The 17,573-nt window shown below is 40.7% G+C and overlaps 1 protein-coding gene across 2 annotated transcripts in view; it reads left to right on the forward strand.

The window, feature by feature from the left end:
- Positions 1-15,905: 15,905 nt before the first annotated feature.
- The window catches only part of LOC122058287 (DNA-directed RNA polymerase III subunit RPC10-like), a 13,954-nt gene continuing 12,286 nt past the window's right edge, over positions 15,906-17,573 (forward strand). For both annotated transcript variants that reach the window (XM_042620902.1, XM_042620903.1), the window contains exons 1-2: positions 15,906-16,066; positions 16,147-16,221. The gene's annotated coding sequence lies outside the window, so the exon portion shown is untranslated. The remainder of the gene's footprint in view (positions 16,067-16,146; positions 16,222-17,573) is intronic.

The raw sequence follows: 17,573 nt of genomic DNA on the forward strand, positions 1-17,573 counted from the left end.
TTAGGCTATGTACTGTAACATTCTAAAAAAAGGATTCCATTGTTTTTGGAACATAAATAGGGTAAAAATGGCACCATTTGACAACGTTCCATTTTTACCGTTTTTGCGTTTTCCTTTTCCCATAAATGGATAAACAACATAAAAAGTGTTTGATAAAGTTGTTTTGTTTCACCCGTTTCTAAAAACATAAATCAAAATTTATGCCTATTTACAATTCTAGAAACGACTTTGACAAAACAAGTCGGACTTGTTTCATCGTTTATAGAAACAAATTTGAAAGGAAAAAAAAAAGTTGTTGTGCCTGATAAATCTCTCAACTATTTAAACCTAAAAAATAGACAACCGAACCCTCTCTCCCTTTTGGGCATCCGATCATACTATTGGGTTTTTTAGTGGCATTATGTCTGTAAAAAAAGTTTCGAGAAATAGGTTTATCAAACACCAAAAAATCGATTTTTGTTTCCGAAAACGTGAAAAGTCATTTCTACTATTTCTATACACAAAAACTTATCAAAGTTTGATAACGTTTCTAATGTTTTTGTGTCTAAAAATAGACACAGAAACGGTTTTTCACGTTTTTGAAAACAAAAACAGATTTTTTGGTGTTTGATAAACCTGTCTCTCTCTCCCCTAATCTCTCTCTTCCCCTCTTAACCTTCTTTTTTTTTCTTTTTTACAGCTTACCTTGTTGATCCAGCCTGGTCGAAGTTCGATTTTCCCAAGGAGAACATTTTTTTTCAGTCTCTGTGCAGGAAGGTAAAAGTTGCCTCTTTGTCTCTCTTTATCTCTCTCTGAAAAGGCATCGATATGTCTAGATCTGTGATTTGAATGTATGAAGTATGGAATGCAGATTTAGGGTTACTTTCCTTGGTTGATTTAAATTTCTTTTAAATAAAATTTTAATGTCTCCTGTGAAGCCTTGAATTTTTTATTTTTGGAAAGAAACCCTCATTTTGTATTTGCTTGTTGTCTCTGTCGAACCAAGGACATTGTTAGTACATACCCAATGCAAAAACCTATCTCAACCCCTTAGGTATGCTGTAGGAATTATGTTCTTCCATTTTGCTCTTATTTAGGCTGGTGGTCTACTAGACCACAACACACTCATTGTAATATGACTGGTTGCATAAGTGGGAATGAGTTGCCCAGATGACTACTGTCTTTAACAAGATTGCTTCGTTCACACCTATTTAGTCTTAGACTACCCTTGCTACAGTCTACAGGTATGTTGGCAATTTTATTCATATCCAACATCAAGCACAGGCATAAAAAGGGTATATGCTTCAACATCAAATATTCTGGTTGTGGATGCAAAATAGTTCAGATTTATACCTTTCTTTATATTTTAGGGATGATCGGTTTCAACTTTTGTTAACTTTTCAAGGAAGTGGCTGGACCTTTTGCTCGATGACAGATCACAGTGGTAGGCCAACAACCACGCACGCACTGGGCCATTGTCCCTTCTCTGCAACTATTGGCCCCTCCTCTAGTCACCATTACAAAGAAGTGCCTTCCATTAATACACCTTTTCACCACCATTATAGTGATATGGAATCACTATAACCAGTACCATATGCTTTCTTTTGCCAGTATTTTTTTCTGTCTTGGGGACCCTGAGATGATAATAGAGAATCCAGAGCAAAATGGGCTTGAATTAAGATACAAGATTAGGATCTTTACTTACAGTTAGAGATAAATCTCAATTGGGTTTAAGCCCTTAATCGGATAACTATAGTAAAGAAATATATTGTTCTCTCTTGTAATTTGCATCAGTATCTTAAGCTTCTCTTCATGCTTCAATAGTGAAACAAATAATAGAGTTTTGCAGATGTTATCTTGTTCTCAATTCATATATTATGGTTGTTTTTATCCCTAGATGTCTTAATAGTAATGATGGGTATCTTGATACAGCCATAGCATATGGCGTATGTGTAGTGAGAATCTTCCTTTGTTCTCAATTCATTTATTATGGATGTTATCTTGGTCTCAATTCATATCTTGTTTCCTTTGGAACTAACAAAATGCAGTGGAAAAAAGGTCAGCTACTAAATTTGGACTTTAAATTCATATTATTAATGGTTACCATAACTTATAATTTATGTCTTATTTATACTTTAGCTATTTGTGTAATCATGGTTACCATAACTTAGAATTTATTAAAAAACCATTGACCATCCTTAGATTTTATTTAAAAATACAACTTTGACACCCATGGTGAAGATGGCATTTATGTAAATAATGGTTTATAACATAAACGGTTCTGTTAAGTGCGAACCATACAGATTTTTGTTTCTTCCAGGTTATAAACTCAAACTTTTTTTTGGGGGGTTACCATATAACATTCAAGATGCAGAATCACTCCAAAAAAACAGAAATACAAAAAGTGTGCTAGACTCATAATCATGCTTAAAAGACTCAATAGTATCATCGGATGCCCAAAGGGGAGAGAACGTTCGGTTGCCTATTTTTAGGTTTAAATAGTTGAGAGATTTATCGGGCATTTAGCTTTTTTTTTTCCCCCTCTAAAATCCATTTCTAGAAAAAATAAAACAAGCCAACTCGTTTCATCAAAGTCATTTATAGAATTGTAAATAGGCATAAATTTTGATTTATGTTTATAGAAACGGGTGAAATGGAACAACTTTGGGCCCGTTTGATATTGTTTCTATTTCAAGAAACGACAGAAACATAAATTTCCATTTATAGAAACAGAAACAGAATTGAAGGTGTTTGATAAGTCATGTTTCTGGAAGTCGATAGTAACCAGCGAAAGAATGGCCACGAGTTGTTTCCATAAATGGCGAAACAAGTTCTACTTGTTTTGCCTGGGTTGTTTCTTGAACAATAAGTAGGTAGAAATTTCAATTTAAATTTCTGAAAACAAGTGAAACGAAATAGTTTTATCAAACGTTTTTTATTCCATTTGTGGAAAAGCATTTTTTGAAACGTTATTAGATGGGCCCATATCAAACGCTTTTTAGCCTGTTTCTCTATTTATGGGAACAAGAAAAGGCAGAAACGTCATAAATGGAATGTTGTCGAACGGTGTAAACCTAGTTCAAATTTTTTTTTTAACATGCACCGGACACGTTTTTAGGTTTATTTATTTATTTATTTTATTTTATTTATTCAAAGAAAGCAAACAAGGTTAAAACCTAGTACATAACATATCCGACCTACAAATATATTGTTTTTTCCGTACGCCCTTTTTAGCTAATACTTTTAGGTCCCCTATATATCTATTACTAGTTCTTATACAAAATTTGGGGTAACAGATATGTTTATCTAGTTCTAAGCATACCGAAACTAGAGTTTTAGGCCATATATTAAGTAAAACATCATGGTTGTTTTCCAGTAATCATCCAATTTCCATGGCATCACTCCAGATATGATCTATCTTCATATGTTTTCTCCTTGCTTTTGACATTCCATTGAGCAGTCCTAGAGCCTCCGCCTCACCATCCTCTCCTGTCACACAGAAATTTGCTTCCATTAGTATACAGTTTCCATATGAGATGAGACTTAGTGCCCAAGCTGCACTTTTTGATCTAGATTCCTTTACACTAGTGATGATGATTATGTTTTTTCCTATGTGTGATCAGGTAACATGATTTGAGGATGGGGGATTGGGTATTACCTGATGTTTGGGTCAACTGTTTGGTATCCCAAAGGATATCCAGAATTCTACCTGCTTGAGGATATGTGTCCACTTTGGTTTTTGGGCATTGAAAACACACTGGTTTCTATGTTTCCAAATGAAATAGATAATAAGCATGAAAATGGAGAAGAACCATGTTAGGTATGATTTGGGGATTAGGCAGGAGTTGAAATAATGCATTACCAAAGAGGTCACAGTTGTCACTGGGGTAAGGTCCGATTTGAAGCCTAGAGGACTAGCATGCCAAATACGCCTGGACTCTTTGCATTAAAAAAAAAACATGGTACAGAGTCTCCTTGTTGTTTTGGCACCTTCCACAAGTGGGGTCAATGTCTACCCACCTTGATAATCTGTCTTTAGTAGGAAGCCCATTACTGAGAACCCTCCAGAGAAAGATTTTAAATTTTGGGTGGATTTTCATTTTTCATAAAAACCGCCACCACTGAGGGCAAGGGAGAGAGCACCTACACATGTGTGGTCACCTGTCGGTTCTACCAAGGACTGATTCAAAATGAAATCTGCAGCCAAGCTAGTTTTAAAAGCTCCATCCTTCGTAACAAGGCGCAACCATTTATCATTTTGTTGATATAACACGATTTGGACAATACTCTCAACAAAGTGAGCTGGCAAAAGGGAGTTAAGCCTAGCTGTATCCCAATTACCGCAAGAGGCAAGTTTGCTTACAAAGGTCAATGGGGTATTAAGTGGTTAGACAGGGGTAGATCAAGTATACTCCTCCCCTTCTCACGCAAGGGTCATCCCATATGAATGTCTCATATCCATTCCCAATTTTCCTTATGATAATTTTCTTGAGTAGATGAATTATTTTGGCTATACTATTCCAACAGAAAGATCCCCTTGTCTTTATGGTAGTTTGATTGAAAATGGATCTATTATGGAAATATCTAGCCTTAATGGTTCTTGCCTAAACTTCATCTTCACATGATAACAACCTCCATCCCAATTTGAGAAGGAGGGCCCTATTATGTGTTTCAGAATCCCTGAGCCCAAGGCCTTCAGTCGTTTTAGGTTGTCAGATTTTCCCCCACCCAATGAGGTGGCATCTTTTTTCATCCACCTTATTACCATTCCATAAATGGAGGTATATAGAGTCCAGAGTTTTGCAGATGTTTTTTGGGAGGGCAAAACAGTCATAAAGTATGTAGGGGTGGAGGCCAAGGTCGATTGGAGAAGCACACTTCTCCCAGCAAGGTAGAGCAATTTCGATTTCCACAGACCCAGTTTCCCTTTGACTCTCTCAATGAGCTTTTGGAAGGAGAGAGATTTGGCTCTTGGGTGAAACAGGTTAGTCCCTAGATAGACGGAATTCTTATCCATCTCATGGGTGCCAATGACCTTACAGAAATCCTTCTTTGAGCGGTCATCAATATTATTGCTAAATGCCATACCACACTTATCAAAATTTATGGTGAGGCCCGATAAGTCAGAGAACAACTCCAATATGCATTTGATGGTTGACAAGTCTTCCTTATTGGCTCTGCAGAAAATAAAGTTGTCATCGGCAAAGAATAAATGAGTAATTTCAGGTGCATGCTTAGCAACTTTGATGCCTCTGAAGAGATTGAGATCTCTGTAAGTTGCTAAAAGCCTAGATAAGGCTTCCATGACAATGATAAAGAGAAAGGGGCTGAGGGGGCATCCTTGTTGGATTCCCCTGGAGGCAAAAAAGTGACTGAATCTTGAGCCATTGATTTTAATTGAGAAAGAAGTGGTACTAATCAGATTATTGATCATAGCAATCCACTTATCTCCAAAGCCTAAAAATTTGAAAAGAGCCAAGAGGAAACCCCATTCAACCTTGTCATAGGCTTTAGCCATATCGAGTTTGATTGCAACAAACCCCGACCTGCCCTATTTCCTCTTTAAGTAATGGAAAATCTCATGGGCAATGATAATGTTGTCGGTAATTTGTCTACTAGGAACAAAGGCAGCCTGGCAAGGTGAGATGAACGTATTCAAAAATGGTTTTAGCCTTGTGGCAAGAAGTTTTGCAATAATCTTGTAGGATACATTGCAGAGGCTTAAGGGTCTAAAATCACTAACCAAACGAGCATTCTCCTTTTTGGGTATGAGACAGACCAGGGTATGATTGGTGGACGTTGGGAGGGTGACCGACTGAAAGAAATCCATCACAAATCTAAAAATGTCCTCATAAAGGAAATCCCAACACTTCTGGAAAAAAATTGCCTGAAAACCATCAGATCCTAGAGCCTTGAAGGGGATGATGGAGAAGACAATGTTTCTAATTTCCATTGGTGAGGGTGGACAAGTTAATAAATTGATTTGGTTTGGGTCCAAAGGAGAGAAAAGGCTCTCAATAAATGTGGGATCCAATGGATTGGTGGTAGAGAAAAGTTGAGAAAGAAAATATGCAAATTCTGAGGCCATATCACATGGGGAGGAAAGTTTCTCCCCAACCCCATTCAAAATAAAATCAATCTTTCTCTTGTGTTGGTTTACCTTGGTAACCGCATGATAATACCTGGTGTTCCTGGCACCATCTATGATGTATCCACTCGTCTTGATTTTTGATGCCAGAATCTTTCCTCCGCATCCAAAATCCACCCTACCTTATTATGGATCCACTCCAATTTGGGGTTAGTATCATCAAAATTAATTAATTCATTATTTTCCAAAGACAGAAACTGGGAGAGGAGGTTAAGTATAATATTGTTTATATGTCCAAAAGTCTCCAAGTTCCATTTGGCCAAGCATCTACTTAATGCCGCGTGTTGGTAACGGAAAAGTTTTTTGGTTTTGGAGGTGGGCCCCTTTGTGTTGAGGACAATTGGGTTATGGTCCGACCCAACAGATGCAAGCTTGGTAAGTAAAGGATTTGGACATAGGGAAATCCAATCAAGATTGGCATACACTCTGTCCAAACATTCTTTGATCAGGTTTGGGGATTTTTGTTTGTTGGACCAAGTGAAGGGGTTGTTCATGGGTCTAATGAGGTGAAGGTTGTGGTTTGACAGGATATTCTCCAGTAAAAGAATCGAATTGGAGTGCTTGAAAGGGTTTCCTCCGAACTTTTGCTCTTGAGAGGTAATTTCATTGAAGTCACCAATTAAGGCAAAGGGGGTCTTTATGGAATAAAGATGGGTATTTAGCAAGGCCCAAAAATTGGATCTAGGTTTGTAGTGTGGTGGGGCGTATATGCAAACCAAAATCCAACTCAGTGGGAGTTCTTGTGTGGGGTTGAAGGAAATGGTAAAGAAACCGTGGTCCAAATTGACGGATTTAATAGGTAAAGATGGTTTGAAAAGAACCCAGAGGCCTCTCAATTTGCCATGACTCCTCGAGCTATTCATGAAATGGGATATGTCAAAACTCATAAGATGAGGATGCAGTTTGAAAAGGCTGTGGTCCTTAATTTTTGTTTCACACCAGAAGATTATGTCCGGGTTGATAGCTTTAACATGTGCAAGAAGGCAACCTTTTGTGGTGTTAGAGTGTAGTCCTCTAACGTTCCAACTCAATACAATCATAATAACAAGCAGTTAAAAAAAGCAATCGGCAACAGGTGTATATACAAAAGATTTAATATGAACAAAAAACGACACAGACAAGAATAGGATATAATAGCAAAGATATTCCAAAGCAAATAAAGTAAGAAACTAAAAATGAGTAAGTAACGAATGAAAGGAGATAAAGATTTTAAAAGAAAGAAAAGGAAGGTGGTATAAAAAGGTATGAATGGTTACTACCTTGGGAGGAATTCCCTTTTCTAGTACTTCTTCTCAAGGTGATACCAAGATAGCAAAAGACTTAGACATACACAGAAAAAACAGGATAAATATAGAGAGAACGGATGAGATAAAGTTATGATAAATACTCGGCCCTGCATGGAACTTTCTGGCTCTCCCCCTTGTGACAAATCTTCATCACAGATGCGCACGAAGTGTTCAGGTTCCTCATTTTTCTTGTCACGACCCTTAGGAACAACCATCCCATGGAATCTCTCCATTAAAATATTAAAGGTAAATGTGGGTCATCGGTTTCTGCAATTAGGTCACAGATGTTGGAGATCGTTTCATTGTTCGGTAAGTCCAAACGTGGCCTTTTACATGGCCTGTATTGGGATGCACCTTCTCCTACAAGGTTGGTGTGGTTAAGGGTTTCATACCGAGGTGGGAAGTTATGGTTGATGGTAACATGGCTTGCATTGTTGAGTTGACTGAACGGATTATTGTATTGTTGTTGTTCAGGTACTGGGGTTAAGGGGGTTTTGCAGGTGGTTGGTCGGCTAGCATCAGAAACAATAGGTTGAAGGGGAAGAGTGGTGGTGAAGAGGGGGCACCGAGTGGCAACCCGCAACTGGTGGAGGCGGGTAAAAGTGTTCCCATAAACACTAGTGGTACTGTGGAAGAAACACCTGGGGTTGGATTCAGTGGGCCTGAGGAGGGGACCACACTGGGAGTGAAGGGAGCCAACATGTTAAGTGTCCAGAGAGGAAATTTTGTAGCCAAAGGGGGTCATCCAAGTTGTACAAGGTGGACAAAGAGGCCGGCAGGTCAGCTAGGTTGTTGGGGAAAGGCTCATTTTGGTCAACCAGCATGGGAGCAGGTGAGAGAGTTGGTGGCAGGGCTTGGAAGTTTGAAGGCTCAATCTCTGCATTCGATTGGATCACTTGTGCCTGTGACAGAGTGCCACCAAGAGAAGCCATCGAGACAGGAGCCAAACACGGAAAGGATGCTGGTACATTTCAATGGTCACAAGGGGTCTTCCCTGGTTAACAAAGAGGGGCAGTGTGAGGGCCTCTTTATAAGGGTGGTGTGAGGATGGGTCAGAGAGGTTTATGGATTCAGGACAAAGCTCCACGGAGTGAGTGGACTTGATCCAAGGGGGTCCTGATCGGCCTCAACTAGGCATCTTTTTATCTATTTGAGTTTCGCCAGTGAGTTGTGCTATTTGGATTTTGGACTTCATGCCCCTATTCCGGTATGTCTTTTTCCCGTCCTTCAACTTCTTCTCGAAGTTCTGCTTCATCTTCTCCTTCTTCTTCCCGATCTTCTTCTTTTTCTTCTGTTGATTCTCTATATGAGTTTGATTACTTACCTAATGACCAACTCATCCCTGCGACTCCTTCTCCTCTGTTGAACCCTTATACAGTCTTTCCAAAGAAGAAATCCTCCTCTTCTACATGGAAGACTCTTATTGCTCCTCGAAAGAAAACCCCTCCTCTGAAAGAATTGGTTCAAGCCTCTCGATGTGACCAGTATCACATCCCTGCCACCGAAAAGGAACAGTTGTTTACCCTAGAGATTCCGTCTACCCTTATTCCTCAATGGAAATCTCAGGGTTACACCCATCTCCACTTCGGTGCAATTAAATTTTCTCTTTCTTTCCATGGCAGGAAAGGTCTTCCTGTGACTTCCCGGATCGCCCTTCTCGATAGTCGGTTTTTACGGTATGAACATGCCGTACTGTCCACTATTCATACCACTTTAAATGCAGGAACCATCTTTCTTACTCTCTACCCTAATTTCAATATAGCTTTAGCAAATCCCCATCTTCCCACTGCTTTGAAGTTCCAGATTCAAATTTCTGGTACTCCTCAGACTGTTACGGCTTTAGCAGGAACTCTCCACTACCAAATGGCTTACCGATTACAAAATCATGCTTATGATCTAACCACAGGTCAACAAGAGGATGCTCTTTTCCTCTCTGTGGATTCTGATCATGTTCCAAGCCTTACTCATGTACCCAGACAAATACCCCGAGATGAATTTCTTCGTCTCCTTCCCTCTTCCTGGGTTACGGCTTATGAACAACAGATGGCTACAAGCCAACCTGCTCCAATAGAGCCTCTCCAGTCTACTAATCCTCAGTATATCACTCATTCCTCCGGTGAAGTTGAGATCAGGTTTCCTCCCCCTTAGGTACAACCGTTACCTTCCCCTTTTCCTACTCGATTTACAGGAATGATTCAAGACAAAATTCCTGTCAAATCTTTTGATGCTCAAGGAAACCCAGTCTACTATTTCTCTGATCCAGCCACTGGTCATAAGTATTTTGATTTTTGTGATTGTGATGACTGTCTCCAAGACTCCGATGATGACTATTCCTACCATCCCAAACAACAGTCTTCCCAGACTATTCTACGGCAACAATATGAGTCAGGAGATCTTATAGTCGGCCCTTTGAGTACTGAAGCTCGTTATCCCTTTATGGTCAAGTATGGTGCTTCTATGGAACCTTCTTATATTCCTCCCCTCACTCCAGTTTGTAAACCACCTCCATCTGTTCAGACACCGTCTCCTATAGTCCCTCCTTGCTGTATGTATACTCCAGGTTTCTCTTCCTCTGCTCCTTTGCAGAATTTCCCTAGTCCTACTGATTATGGTCCTGATTCCCATGGTGTGAGACATGTATGGAAAGTCAAATCTCCTGTTTCACCCACAGGCCAACAAAAGGACATTTCCCTGGCTGAAGCAGCTTTAAACTGGCAAAATGAAAATGCCATTGTTCAAAACCAGTACCTTGAACGTATCCTTGCTACTACCCAGCATACCCAAGGCACTGTTGGACGGCATACACATTTACTTCAGTCCCTTAAAGCTGAGATGGATCAAGTTCATGCTAAACTTGCTGGTATTACTTCCTCTACTGCTGATATGGCTCAAGTTTTTGCCCTTATTGGATAGAAAGAGAAACATCTCAAGTTTCTTGAAGCACAGTTACATAGCTTACAACAAGCTCCTCCTCAAGCAACCACATCCAGTAGACAACAACCTTTACCTTTGGCAGTTCCAAGTCTTTCCTCTCAAGATCCTTTTGCCATCTATGCTACCCCGGCTCCTCCGGTAGTTGCTTTTCCTAGATCTTTCCCACTTGAAGAACTGAAAGCACTGCAGCGTCAACAACGTAACTTGAAGCCTCGGCAATAGCCCAGACCATTAACTCCAGAAAAATCTTTTCCTCCACCTTTTCAGCCTTATCCTATGACTGTAACCTACCCTGCACCTGCACCACCTATCCCTACATATCTATCACCTTCACCTTCACCTCCTCAAACTAAGGCCAAACATCCTCCCATAGGAGCCATAACCCCTTCCGGTGATGATCTGTTATCTGACCTTCTCACCACCCTAGCCCTTCATGATCCTAAACCTATTCCCTCTTTTATGAATACAGGCCCAGATCCTCCTCCTGTCCCTTATCTTGCACCTCCAAATGTTGAAGAGATGGATGGTGATCAGGATGATCCTATGGTCCATAATCCTGAAATCCCTCAACCTTCTCCTAGTCCAGCATATGCCCCTTTCTAGAACCAAGATCCCAAACAGTTCTTCACCTTGGATGATGTCCCTGTTTCCAAGTGGGCATCCAAGTTTGCTAATTTCCATGCCTGGATTAATGCTGAACTCCTTCAAGAAGGTGCTACCTCTGTCAGTGTCCTGACTAAATTTGTTGCTCGACTCCAAGGCAAACTTAGGGAATGGTATTTAGCTCTTGGTGGTTATAGACAACTACAACTTGTTCAACTTCCTGAAGGCCAATTTATCACAGTTCTATATCAAGAATTTCTTGGTCCTGTCTCGAATGATATTACAAAGGCTCGTGAAGAGTTTTTACAATTGAGGTGTTGCTCCTTAGCTCGTCCAGATCTTGACAAACACTTCTCTCGCATGACAGACAGATTCCATAAAATTGGCGGCCTTGATGATGAGAACCTTAAGCAGATCTTTCTGAATTCCCTTCCAGAACCTCTTGGTGCTGATACTTTGCAGTTCTTAAGAAATCAGAATATCTCTCTGGCATCATGCAGTATTGGTTCATTATACAGTTTTGCTCTCACAGCTCTTGACAAACTCTGTAATGTCAAGAAAATATGGAAGGAATTACAATCCAAATCTGACAAGGTCTCTTCTGCCTGTGATACTTCATGGATGAAGATCAAGTGTAAAGGTTCAGATCCCTCTTGTGATTGTCCTACAAAAAAGTCTTTTCATCATAAGAAATTCTTTCCCTCCTCAAAGAAGCACAAGAAACAGTATCCTTTTAAGCCTTCTCGGTTTAAACAGTTTAAACCTCACTGGAAGTTTCTCCGTAAGAAACAGTTTCGAGGAAAGAACAAGTCTACGTCTTGCTTCATTTGTGGAAAAAATGGACATTTTGCAAAAAATTGTCCTGATAGTCGCAAGAAAGACAAAGTTCTTCATATGTTTGCTTCACTTCATCAAGATGATCTACAAGATGCTGATCTTGAATCTCTGTACTCCCTGGATGCAGAACCCACTGATCTCTCTTTATTTGCGATTGACTATCCTGAGGATGCTATTGATCCAAATTTCCTTACAGACTCAGACCCAGAGTCTTCTTTTTCCGAGTTCGAGGATTCTGATCCCCTCTACCAGGTAGTCCCTTTCTTGTCTCCAAGACAACCACCTCCTCCTTGTCATTCCATAACCTTACCTCATGCTATGGTCACCCTAATTCCTGAACCTTATGCTAAACCAGTCCGCTTAATAGCTTTTCTTGATACAGGTGCAGCTACAACCATTTTGTCTCCTAAGGTTCTTCCCAATCACTTTTGGAAAGCTCAAGAACCCCCTCTTCCGTTTTTAGCAGCTAATGGTGAAACCTTCTATATCACCCTTGTCACAAAACAACCCATTAAAATCCAACTTCTTCCAACCCTCTCATTTACCCATGTTATGTTAGGTTCCCACTATCCTGGTAAAGACCTCATCATAGGTTTTGATGTCCTTAGTCATCTCCCCCTTAAATGGACACCTCATGGTCTTGTGTATAAACAACAAGTTCTCCCTTGGTCCCCTTTTTCTAACATATTTCTTGCAGGTACCAATCCAGGTCCCACTCTGTTTGATGAGTTCAAAGGAAAACTTCTGCAGACTTCCTGCGCAGATTCTCATACTGAGTTTTTGAAAAAATGTTCTCATCCTCTCTGGAAGAATTCCAAGTTCTTCATCTCCTTACCTTTTAAGAAGAATGAAGATGTCAATCCTACAAAAGCCAGTCATCCTGGCATGAATCCAGAACATTTAGCCCTTGCAGTTCAAGAACTTCAACAACTCCAAGCTCAAGGTCTGTTAGAACCAACTGTGTCTCCATGGGCATGTCAAGCATTCTATGTGAACAAAAGAACATAACAGATCCGTGGTAAGATGAGAATGGTGATAAATTATCGGCCTCTGAACTTCTTCCTAGTTGATGATAAGTTCCCCTTACCAACTCGCCCGGCACTATTACTCCAGTTAGCCTCTGCAACTGTCTTCTCCAAGTTTGACCTTAAAGCAGGATTTTGGCAACTTGAGATTATTCCTGAAGATAGACCAAAGACAGCTTTCTGTGTCCCTGGTCATCACTTACATTGGACAGCTATGCCCTTTGGATTAAAGACAGCTCCATCAATATTTCAGCGTGCCATGATGCAGATCTTTGCTCCTATTCAGGAATGTGCCCTGATTTATATTGATGATATTATTCTGTTTTCATCTACACAGGATGAACATTTTCAGCTTCTTCAGCACTTCCACAAGATTGTTCAAGACTATGGAATCATGCTTTCCCCAAAGAAAATGCAAATTGGCGTTTCTACCATTGATTTTCTTGGTGTTACTATTACCAAAGGAACATATGAACTTCAGCCTTATATTGCTACATCTCTACAGCAATTTCCTGATGGTCCTCTGACAAAGACCCAGGTCCAACAATTCCTTGGTATAGTCAACTACATGACAGAGTTTCTTCCTCAACAAATCAGACATATGTCTGTACTTCATCAACTCTTGAGAAAGAAAGCTCCTCCTTGGTCTTCTGAACACTCCGCAGCCATTCAAGCTCTCAAACAACTATCTACAAAACTCCCCTGTTTACAAATACCCTCTGATAGGCGTCGCATTATCCAAACTGATGCTAGTGATACTCACTGGGGTGCAGTTTTACTTGAGGAAACTCCTAATTCTACAAGAACCATTTGTGGTTATAAGAGTGGCTCGTTTAAACCATCTGAAGCTCACTACCATTCTACATTCAAGAAAATTCTTGCAGTCAGACGTGGAATTGAAAAATTCCAGTTTCATCTCATTGGTCATAGATTCCTCATTGAACTGGACATGTCAAGTTTTCCTCGCATGCTTGAATTCTGGCAACACACTCTTCCACATGCTCAACTTCTCCGATGGGCTCAATGGTTTTCACAGTGGTCCTTTGATATTAAACACATCAAAGGAAAAGAGAATGTTTTGGCAGACTTCCTTTCTCGCTCTACCTCTTCTTTTTATGTAATCCCAATCCTTTACCCATTAACACCAGGTGCCTCTTCCTCATCTTCTTCCCAACCTCAACCTAGCCATAACCTATGCTGTGCCATACCTCCTCATCTTCCCCCTGAAATCCTTCATACCTTAACCTATAAGGCAGTCCTTACCTATAGTACCCATACGACTCTCCAGCTATTCGAAATTGCCCTCCGCCATGATGGACTATTTCTTGCTGGTTCTACTTTTCACCCAGACTTCCCCTATCTTACAATTTTTACCTTTACCTCCTTCCATGATCTACAGGAATTACCCTCTATCTTTAAGTGCATTTTTTGGCACTTATGCACGGCCTACTCCATAGCCCTATGTTTTCCCCTTTAGGCCATCCAGTCCATGTGTATGCGATGGTGTACACCTCTCGATCCACATCGCCCTAACCTAACCATTTTCCGTTTTCTACAGCTCTTTGCTCCTATGGAAACTTGGTTTCACCTTTTTAGCTCCCTACTCCCACAGTCTGATCCCCCTGATCCGACTATGCACTACATCACTATCCTTTTCCATAGACCTCTAGCTATCCTTCAAACTACTGACCCTACAGATCTACACCCATGCCACTACATTCACTACACAACAGATTACCATGTATATGGAACAAAGCCCTATGCACTCTTTACCACCAGAAGACAGCATCGATCCGAATGGCGTCAGTTTCTCCATACGATGTGCAGAGTAAATGACAAGCAACCTCATCAAGTCCCGTTTCCCCTTCTTCAGTCTGTTGACACAGCATGGGAACTACATCAGAATGGTCAACTTCCCTGTCCCCGCATTTCTCCTCTGATGGATGCCTATGATGATTGGCTCATTGATAAAGCTGCGTTCTACCCAGATAGCAGTTCATCCAGCCCAGATACTAATTAAAAGGGATGTATGTCAGTATAGTATGTATTGTCAGTATGTGTGTATTGAGTATGTATGTCAGTATGTATGTATTGAGTATGTACTATATGTTAGTATGTATGTACGTATTGTCAGTATGTATGTATTGAGTATGTATGCCGACATTCCCGACACACGGTCCCACGACCATATGTCTCTAATCTCACATGTCTCATCCGTCTCATCCTTATCTTATGTATGCTTTGGCTATTTAAAGCCCCTAGAAATGAAAGGTTGGGCAGAGCCCCGTTGTTTCACACCATGAGAACGCATAAGGAGGAAGGAGTAGGGAGATGGATAGTGGAGTTGAGACATAAGGGGCGGTTTTTTTTTTTTTTTTTTGACAGAGATTTTTACTCTAGCAGTATTCAATGGGAGACCTATTTCCAGCAGGTTGAGACTGATATCCATTATTTTACCCATGCAAGACACGGCAGTGCGGACATTGGGGAAGGAGAACGCATCAGCAGGAATGTTTTCAACTAGTACCCATGTAGGGGTTGCTTCCATCTCCCTCTGTGAAGCTTCAGTATCTAGTGGAACGACTCCGAGTTGTCGAAGGAAGTTCTCACACCACCAAGGTGAGAAAGAAACAACAGCCCTCTTTGCTTCGGAAGAGATGAAGTCAACAAAGAAACGTCCCTTACCTGAACAACAGATGAAGATGGGTCCCTTTGGTTCCCACAGTGATATTAACATGTCTCTCAAGTTAAAGGCTGAAGGTAAGGGTTCGTTGACAACCATCCCAACTAGGGAGGATGCCAATGGGATGCAGGGTTTGGACTCCAGATCAGTTCCAAAATCGATGGCATGCGCTCCCCAGATGGCACGGGTTAGGTGTGGGGATGGTGGTTGTGTTTTGGAAGCAGGAGAAGGGCGGCGATGCAGGGCCATGTTACTGAGCTCTCGTTTGAGACCGGGTTGGGAGGGGGCTAACGAGAATGTCTGTGTGAGGTTTTGGGACTCCCTTATTTGGAACATGAAAAGCGAGGTTCTCATACTATCGATTCTAAGCAAGAGGCGCAGTATCAAGTTACTCGCTTAAGTATAGAGGGGTAAAACTGGAATTTGCGCTTAAAACATAACAATCCTCTGAATTCAGGGGTATTGTAAACCCTAATGCAGACTTTCTTTTAGAACGACCAGAGAAGAGAAGCAGAGGAAAGGAGAGCAAGAACTCCCACTTCCCTCATCGTCTCGATCTGCCGTAGGCGAGGTGATGAGATCGGTCCCTCTCTCTCTCACACTCTCACTCTTTCTCTCCCTCTCCCTGCTGATTTTTCTTTTAGTTTGCAGCTTTACTGTTATTCCAGCGAGAGCGAGGTCGAGGTCGAGGTCGAGGTCGAGGTCGAGGTTCCTCTGTGCACGAAGGTACGTTGACTCTCTCTCTCTCTCTCTCTCTCGATTTTAGGCTTCGGTGGGATGCGATCTTGTTCGATTTTAGGGTATTTTAGGCATCGATTTTTATGGTTTTTATGCTTGAATGTTTGTTCGATTTAGGCAAGTATGGGATTAGGGATTAAATCGGTAGCCTCTCTCCCCTTCATGCTCTGAAAGACCTCAATGTAACCAGCTGTTCTTTGTCCCACAGCCTCTCTGTCTCTCTCCGTCTCTCTCTCTCTGGTATCCTCATTCAAGAAAGGCTTCCCAGGGGTAGCTAAGATCCTATCAAAGAGGAACAAAATACACTGTTTCTGTCGATTGTAGGGTCTCTTTCTTTCTGCTGCTCATAATTGTCCCTTGAGCTTCACCTCAGCGACAATGGCATCAATCGATTTATTCAGAGGTTTCAGTTTAATTCTTCTTCTTCTCCTTCTCCTTCTCCTTCGTTTTCTCTGCATTGAAGGTTCTGTTCATGAGTACTCTGGAGAGAGTTTCATCGGCAAGAGCAATGCCTTCGTAAATCTGCGGAGGCAGCGGAGGTCTTTACCTCTGTTTCTAATCAGACCGAGAGTGGCTTCAACCATTTCACTACATGTAGCTGCTTGAATTAACTCCATGTCGGTCACTGCTTGCACTATTTGGTGATGAAACTCCAGAGATTGATCAAAACAATCAGCTGGAGCTTCTTGTTTTGCTTTTTTTTGCCAAGTCTGAAAGCATCCTGTAGGGAAATATGAGTACCCCATTAATTATTAAATAATTCCATAGTGGGTAAAAACAACCATGAAGTCAAGGAATGTTGAATGACCTCAATACCTGAGAGGAATGTTGAAGGACCTCCATACCTGAGGCATCTCTTAGTTCTTGAAGAGCATTCTTCTGGCTGTTTGGTTTGAGATTACATCTGTTTCTCTATGTTGAATGAATTATTTAATAATGGCAATGCACTAAAGATCTCAAATTGCACTAAAGATCTCAAATTATAAAGTTACCTTCACAGATGCTGTTCTTTTGATGATTCTGTTCTTATATTATTAAATTTTTTAATTGGCTTATTTATTGTATTATCCAAGGAATTAGATAAAAACTCTGTATTGTATTATCCAAGGAATTGGCACTCATGGTGAAGATGGTATTTTATGTTAATATTGGTTTGTAACAGAAACGATTCTGTTAAGGGCCCGTTTGGTATCGTTTCTGTTCTAGAAATATTTTATGTTAATAGTGGTTTGTAACAGAAACGATTCTGTTAAGGGCCCGTTTGGTATCGTTTCTGTTCTAGAAACGCCGTTTCGTGTCAAAAACGAAAATTTCAGTTTCTGTGTCAAAACGTAGTTTTT

This window comes from Macadamia integrifolia, chromosome 12 (genome assembly GCF_013358625.1).
Source record: "Macadamia integrifolia cultivar HAES 741 chromosome 12, SCU_Mint_v3, whole genome shotgun sequence".
NCBI lineage: Eukaryota > Viridiplantae > Streptophyta > Magnoliopsida > Proteales > Proteaceae > Macadamia > Macadamia integrifolia.